Below are 13,349 nucleotides of genomic sequence, written 5' to 3' on the forward strand. Positions count from 1 at the left end.
CACTAGTCAGAGAGACATTCCTGTTGAGCTGGAACCAAACTCATGGCTGATCCTTCAGCACATTTCTAGACGCTGCAAATCCGATAGCCCATCCTTCTCCCTGTCAGCCGCTGGGGATCCGAACCAACAGAGGTGCGTCACCTTGGGCTTAACAGTCCAGCTCTCTATGGACTACGCCAGCCGGAAGGGAGCACTTCTAAAATAGGATGCTTATGTGGCACCTCGTGCAGCCCCCTTTTAGCGAGAAGACCCACACGGTCAGCTGCAGCTGGAAGACAGCAGACGTGCAAACTCTCTCTGAACTGTGCCTTGCAAACCCAGATCTCCGAGGTAGCTTTTGTTTCCAAGCTTGAGATCTCCAAATTCAGATGCACAGCAAAATCCTCCTTATTCTTCTACCGCTCAAGGCTGCCAACACTCAGATACTGCTTCCCAAGCAGCTGCGGCATAAATAAAAGGAAGGAATGTTTTCTGCTTGGTCACCTCTCCAGCAGGAGACAACTGGCTTTCTTGGCGGTGTGCAGCAAGCCACCGCAGATGCCTCATTAGAAAGCGAGAGGCTCCTGGCAGCCCTGGGCGCTGGCTGCCGGCTGCCTGTGGTCCGCATCTGCACTCATGACAGACGCCTCCGACTGTTGCCTTCCACGGAAGACCAAGTACATGATCCACTGCAGTTAATCAATAGGATAATGGAATAAATCAATAGGAAAGATTTTTAGAAGGTCTTAATTAAAGAAACACTTGCAGATACAAATGATGTCTTCAATCTATTGATAGTGCCAAGGTGAAGGGTTAAACACAAACAAAACCATCAACTTTATTTTGCTGGCGTGTCTTCCGCCGGAGATCAGCCCAGCAGGCTCCTGGCCCCAAGGTCAGCCCATTAATCAGTCCCTTGTCAATTCCATAGCCACACTGTATGGAGAAATTAGTATATGATACACAATTTTAATTACCAAACAGCAGCTCAAAACAACAATGAAAAATAGATGCAAACATCCCGTCTGGCCTGCCTTTACCCTGAACGTAGTGCAAGCTTCCCCCACAAAAACCATCTCTGCAGACAAAACTCCTCTTCCAGTATGATACACAGACTTGGAATAATTAAAGAAAGACTAAATTGATGGATCCCATTTAGGCAGGGGAATTCTCCAGTGGGCCTATTGCTCAAACATGTTACATCAATATTTTTGATTCCCCAGACGGTTCTGCACTAGGTACTGGTTTAAAGAGACATCAATCATCAATGTTAGCATTTATCTAATGAACCTTCAAAAATCAATGTCCAGGATGGCTGCTACGCGCAGGCACCAAATCTGCCCAGTCTCCTGGCCTTACTGGCTAAATCCAAAGCCAGAATAACAAGAAGCATGGACTCAACTGGCCGAGTGAGAGAGTTAGGCCAGAGAAGCTGAGATAACATAATCAGTGTGAACCCATCCCACTGCTGCAGTGTTCACTCCAACTCAGTGTGGTCTTACGAGGCAGAACAGACCCTTCCCATAGGGTCTCCACAGCTGTCATCTCTACAAGCACACGGCCACAGTTTGCTCTGGAGGAGTGGCTGAGGAGTTTAAACCACTGACCTTTTCTTTAGAAGCCAAGAGCTTAACCACTGCACCCCTAGAACTTCTTAATTGAAACCCAGAAAGTTCCAAAGGCATGGGAATAAAGATTCCCCGCATACTCCAACACATACATGCACATCCCAAAATGATTGCTTCTACCCACCAGTCCTCCTCAGAACTCACCTTTCCTTCACATGCTTCCCATTCCTGTGATTGTTGCCTGACAGAACACTGGTCCCAATTCCTGACAGCTATGGTAATTTTCTGCCTTTCTGAGAACCTCGACTGGGATTCCCATTTAGCTCTACTCAACAGGAGGTCTGCGCTTATTTCTCTCTTGTTAGTGTTTATGCTCAACTCATCCTCACACTTCTGTGAAGAGGGCTCCTTGACACTGATATCTTGACACCCTAACAGGCGGAGGAGAGGGTCCAAGTTTGTTTCTTTGCTTTTTGCTTTTTAAAAATAAATTGGCCTGTGCTGGCTGCCACAAGACTCGGCTATTTCAAGTGCATAACCTGAAGTGGGAAGTATGCGGATTCACAAGGTCTGTATTTGGCTTGCCTTATAATTTCTTCTTTTATTCATCCACTGCTGTTCTCTCTCTCTCTCTCTCTCGTGACCGAAAGAGCCAGTCTTCAGAGCAGCGTTGAGCTTAGACAGTTGTAAGATATGTTGTGGAGGGTGAATTAGTTTGTTGCAGGATTCTTGTCTGTCTCCCCGTTAATACAGCTTTGAGCAGTCTTCGTGCCAAGTTTGAGTCCAATTAAACTACAATGAAAGGTAACATCATTTCATTTGCTTGGATTGTCACATTTCAGAAGTTCAGTAGCCTGAAAAATGTTTGCTGTCTCTCATTAAGCCGGTTCCAACAACTGTGTAAAGTCTCTAATTTAGCCGCTTTTTATACTCTGCTTTCATTTCTGAAGATGGCTGCCTGCAGGGAAGAATTCCAAGTCGTCTGTGGTATTAGAAAGTGTTTGTGACCCTACCGATGGAAAGTGCTTGAGAACAGTAAAAACAGACTCTATGGCAATTTAAAGATTCTTGTTGGGGTTTGTAACCTTTCTCTGGAAAAATTCACAAGTTAGAGGAAGTGTGTGTGTGTGTGTGTGAGAGAGAGAGAGAGAGAAAGAGAGGAGAATATTAGACAGAAGCATATTCTATGCTAAAGGACTGTTAAAATACAGGCTGTATTTTCAGAATAAAAAAAGCCATGGGCAGCTAAGCTTTTTTCCTGATATTTGTATATGTGTGTGTAGCCTATAAAAACCAAAAACCCCAAAATTTATATTTATATTATATTTAGATATAATTAAACGTTGATTGCCCTTCATAAAAAACTCTTTGTCTCAGAATATCAAAAATGTTTTAGATCCTGGACAGGTCATAGTTAAATTTTATTTTGGCTTTATTTGTGGACTGTGTGTAGGCTAATTCCTATTATGGCTCTGGTTTGATTAGAGAATTGCTATACAAATGCCAATAATGACAACTGCTATTTATTGATTACTAACTAGATTTCACCAGTCAATGCCAAAAGATTTGTTACGACAGCTACTTGGATAATTGACTAGACGAGATACATTTTTATTCTTATTCTAAAAAAAAAGGTGAATCCAACAGAATGTGGAAATTATCAAACAATATCATTAATATCACAGGCAAGTAAAATCTTGCTGAAGATTATTGCAGAAATGACCAGAACAGTACACTGACAAGGAATGCCAGAAAGTCAAGTTGGATTCAGAAGAGGCCATGGCAGGAGGGATGTCATATGGAACATATGAAAGCAAAAAATGCCTGAAAGTTTACCTGTGTTTCGCTGACCATATTGAAAGGCATTTGACGGTGTGGATTGTAACAAATTATGGCCAACACTGAGAAGAAAGGGAATAGCAGAACACTTAACTGTGTTTATGTGTAAATTATCTATAGACCAAAAAGCAGTTGTCTCAAAGAATAAGAGAAGACTGCACAAAGGCTTGAAAGTAAGAAAGGCATGCACCAGGGTTGTATCCTTTCTCCATACCTACTCAGTCTATATGTTGAGCAAATAATTTGAGATGCTGGATTACATGAAGAAGAATGCTGCACCTTTCTTCATGTACTGCAAGAATATTGCAATGCAGAGGAGGAATCAGCCTGCTTTACATAGACAACTTTGTCGAAAGTGAAGAGGACTTGGAACATGTGCGGCAGAAGATGAAATATGGATTACATCTCAACATCAAGAAAACAAAAATCCTCACCACCGGACCAAAAGACAACATCATGATAGAGGGAGAAAGGATTGAAGCTGAGAAAGTGATTTCATCTTACTTGGAATCACTAGCAACATCCCTGGTAACAGCAGCCAAGAAATCAAAAAAGACTTGTACTGGGTAAATCTTCTGTCAAGGACATCTTCAGAGTGCCTAAGAGCACTTAATCATAATGCTAAGATCTATTTCCAGATGAGATCATAGTCACAGATTACTTGAGGTTAACTTCAACATTTCTTTTTGGGGGACACAATTCAACCCAAAACAGATTTACAAAGTGAAATCTGGCAGGTGCCTGGTGACAAAGCAGCCTCTTCCACATCCCTGGAGGTGGAGGTCAATGTGACCAGGGACCAGATTTTGATTCTATTTAATGCCCTCCCTTTGACTGACAGGGGTCTCAAGAGAGTTCCAATCCTTCTAATAATTTTCCCACCTTTAGAAAGAACACTTTTGAGTAGGCTGTTGCTTTTGGTTGGTTTTTCTTTTTAATGAATTAATTTTTTTTTAAAAAGACAGAGAGACAGTGTCTCTTTGACACTGTTCTTTGAAGAACACAGAAATAACCTGTAAACCCACTACCCAGATACAAATATACTTGGTGCAGGTTATTGACTGCCTTTCTTATCTTTTTTCTTTAGCCTATAAAACACATAGTCTCTGGTAGAATTTACTCAGCATTTACTGTTTTCCTCAATAAATAAATACAAAAATCCACCCACACTATGCGCTCTCCTCATGAACAGACACGGTCATAATTGCTTGAGTTGGTTTAAATTACTGGTTCTCTAAACACCCTGCCACCTCAACCAGTCTCATGGAAGCAAAACATGGCACTTTTTAGGCCCAGGTGGTGAGGACAGTCCCAGCTGGTTGAAAACCCAAAGTAAGGAGACCCAGGCTTTGGCTGCGTGTGCGCCCAACTCCGAATCCTCGAAGCTTGAGATGTCATTAGAGTGTTTCCTATCAGCTCAGGGACATAGAGAGCTTTTAGCACAGTAAAAAAAAAAATACAGGCAAAGCTCAACATAAAACTCAGATCAGGATGAGTATGCATTCATAAAAAATAATAAAGGTTTATATATAATCATTATTTGGGGTATTTTTTTTAAATAAGTGGTTGATACTCTAGAGAGAGAAAAGATACCTCAGTCTGCAGCACTCAGGGTTTACAGAACTGGGGCTGCTGCTCTCTGCCTGGTCCCAGGAAGGGTGAGATGAACACAATCTGAAATCAATATCAGGGAACAGTTACTGCATCTCAATATTATTTGCTGAGACGGGCTGCTAGAAAAGAAGTAGGGGGAAGAGAGATATATGTCAATAGCTTTAACGAAGCACTCCACAGCCATGCACAAAGGGAGGTCAAATAACTATCAGCCGACCAGTCCCCACTGTAAGTAGTAAAAATGATAAAATCAATATTATTAAATAAAAAGTTAGCACCGCTATTGAACTCTCTCACGATCTTGGCAGCGCCTGGCTGAAAATGAAGAGGCTATTTTCCAATCTATTTGGGGGCAAATGTTTCAAATCATAAACATTTGCAAAATGCGGGGATAGAAAGGTTTTTTTTTTGTGGTGTTTTTATTTATTTTATTTTTTTTTTTTCACATAACCTGAGCTGTGAGGCCCCGCTAAACAATTCAGCCAGGTAACTGTCACCTTGATGGAAAACAACAGTCCACCCCGCCCCCGGGGTGAGCATATACTCTGAGGACACCAAAGGCTACATTTCGCAGAGCCATCCTCTGCCCCCCTGTCCTTCAGGGTGAGAGGGGTTGGGCTAGCCTCATGACTTTCAAGGAAAAAAAAAGAAAGGGTCTTATTTGCTGTCCTTTCAAATGTGAAGATCTGGAAATACACCCGAGCTAACCATGGGGGAGTAAAAGAAAAAGAAAAAGGAGGAGGAAACAAGGGCGTTTCAACCATCCAGGAACTGACCTCTTCTTGTCACCAACCCAGAAGGCTGTGGGTAAACTGCTCATAGCCAGGGATATGTTCTTTGCGACTAGCCATGGGTGGTTAATTGTGCAAGCTGAAGGTAGCACACGGCTACTTTGGACTGGAAAAGATAAATTTAGAAAAAAAGGTAGTCCAGCCAAAATTTCCTATGAAAGCAGCAAGATCCAATTATATCTGGAGGAGGAAGTATGTGTGTGTGTTTGTGGGGACAACAACAGAGAGAGAACTGTGTAAAACTGAGTGACAGCCCAGCGCCAGGACTGCATTTGCTGGGCTGACCTGCATTTAAACACAGAGCTTAGCCTTTTGAACACCTAAAGTTTGCTCCCTTGTTTGCATTTCATAGAAACTACTATTGAAAGTAAACAAGAACCTTTGGTGAATTATTTAGCATACAAATAAACCGGCAAAGGAGGCTAAGTATGCCTATATGAACTAACTGGATTGAAATATTCATCTGTAAATAACCCTCCAATGTGGTGCTTTCACGTACAAATACTACATGGAACATTAGACACAACTAGCTTCTAGGGATATTTAGGCTCACTGGAGAGCAATTTTTATGTCTACTGGCATCTGTGGGTAGTGATATGGACTGACTGTTAATATAACCAACATAAAATTTATGTGAACGTTCACTGAAATAGTAACACACTGTCAGACAGCTGGTGGTTGACGCGGAGCACATGCGGATTTTATATGCACCACGTAAACTAACCTTTGCAATAAAGATTTAGCAGCTTTATTAGTTTAGGAAATCGCTATAATTAAGGATAATTCATAATGGCCGCTTATCCACTCTCCAGCAATAGCTAGCTTAATTTAGGCTCCATTTCTTTGAGCCATAAATAAGTGAGCTGCTATCTTCTGCACAGATGTGGCATTCAACCTGTTCATGTTGGCTGGTTTTTGCTTGTGTTTTAATCAAAAGCATTAGTAGATAAGGCTATAAAAAGCACAAGGCTTGAAATAAACGAGCAAGAAATGCAGAGGCGAAGTTATTTATTTCTTTTAGAACTCCTCAAAAAAAAACAAGCAAGCAAGCAAACACACAAACAAACAAAAAACCCATCTCCCTGGATGTAAAACCATTAAAAAGAAATAATCTGTTTACATGTACTAAAAGAATTTTCATTTACAAATCCTAGGAGAGAGAAAGTGACAGAGACATAACATTATAGAAGGCCAAAGAAATAGGAGTGTGCCACACAATAGTATTTCCATTTAACTGTACAAGTGATCAAGTCTGGCCTGCAAAGGCTGACGGTACGCTCGGATGCTACCCTCTGGCGTGCAGTAACTAGACCTGGGCTCGAAGCAGAGGCTGCTGAGATGGGATTTTCTAGCATGCCTCCTGCCTTCCAGATCTGCCAGAGAAAAGATGTTCGCTTTTGCTTTCAGACCCGCTGGTAAGGACATTTTTCTTTCTGGTCCTATACCTGATACTCTACTTTCATATACTCTTCTTTTACTGGGCACATTGCAGACACCAGGTATGAGTCAGAAAAAAAAAAAGAAAGAAAAGAGAAGGAAAAAAATTGGTGCCAGAATGTGGGTCCAGATTGTGAACATCTTCAATGCCAACAGCCGGTGCAGGGCATTCCAAAAAGCCTTCCCTGTCTGAACAGTCAGCCAAAGGTGATTTTCTCCTGCAAGATCTCCCCTGGGAGTTCCCACTTGATTGACATGGGAATTTGGAATCATATTAATGGTGAAGCTATAGGGAGACTTAAGAGTAGCTTTGTTCCCGAGATTTTCATGATTGTGACGTTAATCCCAGGGTAATGGAAAGGGTGTTGGTCTGGGAGTGGGAAGGTCTGGGATGCATTCTCAGCAGTGTCACTCAACAGCTGCTGGGTTCTGAGACAACGTGAGTCCGTCAGCTTTTCCATTCAAAGAGCTGGATGTGACTATCTACTTCACAGACTGCCTGGACTTGCTGCTTAGACCCTGGCTGATTACTTAGGAATGCAGATGCAAGGAGGGACCTCCCCCGTTTCCCTACTGGAATTCAGGGTCAAAAACATCTGCCTGACTCATCTCCCCATGTTATGTGGTGTAAGAGAAAGAAAACGGTGTGCAAAAATGACTGCTACTGTTGTTATTATGTGCAACTGGGCTGGAAGTGACTCACAGCTGACCCTCCAGCATGTCTGCAGAGACAGAGTCTCAATGGAGGAGATCTATCCTGTTTCTCTTGAGCCACTGGTGGCTTCCAAGTGCGTGCCTTTGGGTTGACAACACAACTCCTTATCATTAAGCCCTCAGCGTTCCCTGCAAAAGCGACTGATAAACTCCAAAGAGTATTCAAACAGAACAAACCTACTGCCCTAGAATTGATTCTGATTTCTCTACTGGGTGTCCAAGGCCAGGAATCATTAAGAAGTAGAATGCCCAACTTTCTTTCAAGGGCTTGCCTAAAGGGATGTGCTGTGTGAAATATTTCAACCAGATATTCTCTTGATAACTTCGAGAGGTGAGGTTGGTCCACAGGTTCCAAACACACAAATGTCCTCAAAGTCACTGAGAACAGAGGGTTGGGGTGGTGGTGAAGAGAACTTTGAAGCGGAAAGAATCCTAAAAGTCAGTGGAGATGATACACTGGCCACTGAAAATGTGCTGGGTACTTTTTTTTTTTAAACTATCATATGTATCTATTTAAATTTTAGGAATTTCTGATGGCTCGGTGGTAAAGAGTTGTGCTGTCAACATAATAGCATGCAGGTCGAATCCACCAGTGGCTCTGTGGGAGAAAGATGGGCAATCTCCTCCTATGTGATTTACTGCCTCTGAAAACCTGCTTATGAATTTGTGCTGATTTGATGAACAGCAACAATTACATTTTATTGCTGAAATAATTTCCTATCCCTAAAAAAACCCCAAAAAAACCAAAACCAAACCACAAAACAAAACATACAGGAGAGCTCAGTTTCCTGTGAAGAGTTTTATTGAGAAGAGACAGGACAGCCAGTGACAAGGCGAATTAAACTCTTCAGAAGAAAAATTCTCTCCCCAAGAATGCATTGAGAGGTCGGGTTTACCATGAAAAGTGGATGACTTTGTGTAATTTGGCACTGTTTATTGACAAATTCTCCTATGCAGGGTCCTCACACCGTATACAGAGAAGAATAGCAAGCAGACAGTCAAAAACAATACAAAGGGGAAATGTGATACGTGTCAGTGCAATTCAGCTGTGCTGGCTTGAACACCCCTCACTGTGTTGGCCCAATGACAGTGGCTATTGTGGTTCCCAATGACAGTAGGTGGGTAGGTGGCGGACAACTTCAGAACCGTTACCTATCAAAGTGAGGAGATCCAATGCTGAGGGGGAAGGTCCCTGCTTGCATTTCACTGCCAACGTCCCAAGAAGCAGTATGACCTTAGCTTCCAAATTAGTATAAGCAGCCACAGAGCTCTGGCTTACCTGTATTCTGCCCCCAGCGAGAGTCTCACCACCTCATCCCTCTTTTTTTAAAAAAAAGTAAAAACCAAGTACAAGCCTATTTAACCAGGTGTCCCATGAGAGATTTATATTCCATTACAAAAGAGATCTCAGCAAAATAAAAATCTAATGCTGTAGGTTGTAAAATTGTGACGGATCACAGAATGAAGGAGCAAGTGGGGTCAGGCAGTGGCCTGGCCCTTCCCCTTCAAGCATTCAGACTGAAAGTATTAGCCCAAAATGAGGAACATATTTACCAGGAAAATATGGTTTTCTAAATGTTTTTATTTATTTTTTTTCCAAATAGAGTTTCCTTTAGGAGTCAAAGTTCATAGGAACATTTACCATTCTGGCGCACAAATTGACATCTTTAATAAAGCTTCTGGAAATGCAGAATTTAAATCACAGCTAGAGTGATGGGGCCAAAATGGTCAAACTAAGAACTTAGGGTCAAAAAAAAAAAAAAAAGAAAACAAAGATTTTCATTATAGCTCAATTGTTTGAAAACATTCCTAGGCTTTGAAAAGTACGAGTAAAATAAAGAATTGTAAAAATAACAAATAGGCCCCAGGGTTTTCTCAAGAAATATCTGGTCACCAGGGCTTCCTAGACAGGAGAATAAACATTTAAAGTAAGAACAGTAATAGTAACAGCAAACAGGGGCAGTTAAACTACATGCAGCAATTCCTGAGAAACAGATTCACACTGCACCCTCAGAATTTCTTATCCTATGCTAATCTCCTTAAAAAAAAAGATAATAGTAATAATAAAGATGGATCAAGTGTATATCCACTTAGAGATTTAAAAATGTATATAAAAGTGGTAGCAAAGGAATAGGGATATAGGTCTTATTTTTAAATATTACTTATTACTGTTATTCGTCCTTTTAAGAATTATTACAAGAAAAACAGTAAGCATGGAGACTAGATATCTGTCTCAGTGCTCCCTAGACACTGTGTCTAATTAATACTAACAATTGTGATCACTGCTCATATTTTACTCCCATTCCTGCCTCCTGCTAGCTGCAAACAGGACATGGGACCCAACTTTTCTGAAACCTCTGGGTCTTTCATATCGCAAACAGTTATCTGTAGGGTCTAACTACATTTTCCTTGTAAAAGAAAGAGCCTTAGTTGGCTATATACAGTCTCCAGGCTTCGGTCCAAGTCCCTGACAATGACCCAATGAGGGTCACTTATGTTTATTTTTCACTTCCAACCTATTTTATAAACTTTCCAGGAAAATTTCAGGGCACAGCTAAGTCCTTGTGGTCTCAAGAATAACTGTAAAATGAAGACAGTATATTCTGCATAATAGTAACAATGGATATCAAAACTGTAAAACTCAAAACTGACTGGGCAATAGCCATTCCATCACAACATTTGTTGTTTTTGATTAAATATTATTGTTATGACAGGAGTTCAGAATGAAGGGTGCATAGTGGAGTGGACTTGGGGGGAGAGATTGAATAACAATGAAATAATTTTTTCTTTTTCTTCTCAAAAAGAAAAGCTAATTGGGGGGAAGGGTGGGCAGGGAGAAAAGTGCAACAATGAATGAATGGAAATCCAAAGTCTATGTAAACTTTCATTACAATAAAATTTAAAAAAAAAATCTATCCTGCTAGAATATCTTTCACTGAAGAAAAGCATATCCCCAACCAGAAATAACTAACCTTCTAACACAAAAGAGAACTATTAGCTGCCACCCCCTCTGCTCCCCTGATTTTCCTTGCTCTTTGCCTGGTGCCACTGACACCAACAACTTAGCAGGAATATTGAGCTAACGATCATAAGCTGGATTCACTGGATTTGCAGATGGGGACCCCTATTGGTATAAGGAAAATAGAAATGAAACATAGTTTAACCAAATGCTCCTGAACTTACCATTAAAAAGATACAACATCCATAGTTCATCTTGCAAAGGGAAAAAGAGACTATAATCCTCTCTCCCTGCCCCCTCTTCCCCACCACATGCCCCTCAGAAAGGCCCTCCCTCTCCCAAGCAAGTCTCCCGCGTTAACCTCTGCGCGCACCGCTGTAGGCCGGGGGTGCATATACACGCGCACTTGACTCCATCTGCCTGTGTCACCCGGGGCTGCAGTCCATCTCTCTGCTGACAGATCTCCGTGTTGGGCAGGATTTCCAATCCTTCATGACTATCTATTTGTCACTGCAGGTGAGTGGTGGCACTCGGCCTGATCCCCAGCCACTTTCACAGTTACTTATCTGTCTTTATGGATTCATCCTGTGTGTCAAGCCAGCGCATAACAGCATTACTGTCAGGGTGACAAAACTGTCCCCAGAGTGCCACAAATGATTCTCTCTCCTTATGGCTGCTAGCAGGAGGCAACACAGCGTCGTTGCCCAGCTCCCCTCATCCTTCTCCAGCCCTAACCCGCTCCGGCACCTCCTCCTGCAGGGAGGACTGGTTAATGATGGTTCGGCAAAGGCAAGTCTAGAAACATTATCAAAGGAAGGGAGCAAAGCCACAGAGGACTACAGGGGGTTAACTGACTGAGAGCTTAAGAGCCCAAGCTCTGATCACTTGCTCTCAGGTGGGAGACCTGGCCCGGAGGAGGCCAGCCTGTGGGCTCTTCGGCCTCTCTCCTGGCCAATTTCCTGCCTTCTCAGGCACTAGTACAATCCATACTTAAGAACTGTTAGCCGTTTAGCCTGTTAACCACTCAACCTGTCTGTCTGAAGTGGCAAGTCGAGATTTGAATGTTGCCATTTTTTAGAGCAGAAATATGAACTGAAATCAATAACAAATATGAATTGCAAGGGTGTTCTCTTCTTTGCCAAATGATTTGTAATAATTTCTGTGAACTGACGCTTTTAAGGAAGCAGCATCTTGTCTCTCTTCTGGTTTTAAATGGAGCCCCAATCCCCTTTTCCTCCAAAGGCTTTCTCCATGCTGTAGTTTTGACAGCCACGAGCGCCCGTGGCCATAGCACTTGGAAGGGAGATTTCTGCTACCCCTTTATTTTAACCCACAACAGCATTCCAAAATTAACTCATCAAAGGAAACACTGCATTACTACTGCCCCCAGCGAGTTGCCAGAGGATCCCACTTCACGACAAGCTCCTCCCAAGCGCAGCTCTGAAGGTAACCTTTCAAGTAAACCAAACCCACGAAGATTTCACAGGCGTGCCTGGAGCGACCTTCTTAACGCTAGCCAACAGTTTCGCAGATCCCTCCCAAATCAAAGTCAGTGGAGCAAAGTGTTGTGTTCACCAGGGGCTGCCACACTATATTTTGGGGCTTCAAGATGTGTCAGAAAAACAGATAGTAAACAAGACATTACTCACCAGGTGGGGTCGAAGATGAAGTCTGGTTGGAAGGCTTTGCTTGCCCTTAGAAAGGTCAAGTGAAATACATGTGTATGGGTGGACACACACACACACACGCACTCTCTCTCTCTCTCTCTCTCTCTCTCTGTCTCTGTCTCTCTCTCTCTCTCTCTCTCTCTCCAGCTCAAGTGTGCCTCAAACTCTGCTTTGTTCTCACCCTGATGAACACCCACTGTCTTGAGGTTTTGTTGTGGTTTTTGTTTTTTTTTTAAAAATAGGTTCAATCTGATTTCTGACACTGGAAAAAACACACCTAAAAGCAATTTAGAAAACACCTGCCCGTGAAGTCAGATGGCAAAATATCTAAAGCTTCTCTCGAAATCTGTGACCTCAGAAGCTGACATGGTTTGATGGGAAATTTAATGTAATAGGCTGCGAAAGCCAAGAGGCCTGTTGTCAGCAATGAAGTCTGAAAGTTAGCAGAATTAATAACACTGTACAATGGAGGAGCCCTCCAGGGACAAGGCTGCGGAACCAGGGCGGTGGGGAGAAATGACTTCTGAAGTCATTTCACTATGACATTCTGTCATCATGACTAAACGGAAATAAAAAATCATCCGGATCGCCGCATGTTTCTTTGTGTCCTTCCCTTATCTAATAGAAAGTAATAACACCCCACCCAGGCTGGGAATGGACCCTCGAGGGATTCACAGAGCTCCATTTGGAATCGCTAAATGCAATAAGAATAAATGCAAGTGGGAGTCTGTTTAGCAGAGAGTGATGCTTGGTCTGTTGCCCATCGAAAGCCAATAAATCT

At 42.3% G+C, this 13,349-nt stretch overlaps 1 protein-coding gene across 1 annotated transcript in view; it reads right to left on the minus strand.

The window, feature by feature from the left end:
• FTO (fat mass and obesity associated) overlaps positions 1-13,349 on the minus strand; it is a 313,815-nt gene that overhangs the window by 47,452 nt on the left and 253,014 nt on the right. The gene's annotated exons all lie outside the window — the stretch shown is intronic.

The sequence above is a fragment of the Elephantulus edwardii genome, unplaced genomic scaffold (assembly GCF_000299155.1).
Source record: "Elephantulus edwardii isolate Elephantulus edwardi_28Jun2011 unplaced genomic scaffold, EleEdw1.0 scaffold00201, whole genome shotgun sequence".
NCBI lineage: Eukaryota > Metazoa > Chordata > Mammalia > Macroscelidea > Macroscelididae > Elephantulus > Elephantulus edwardii.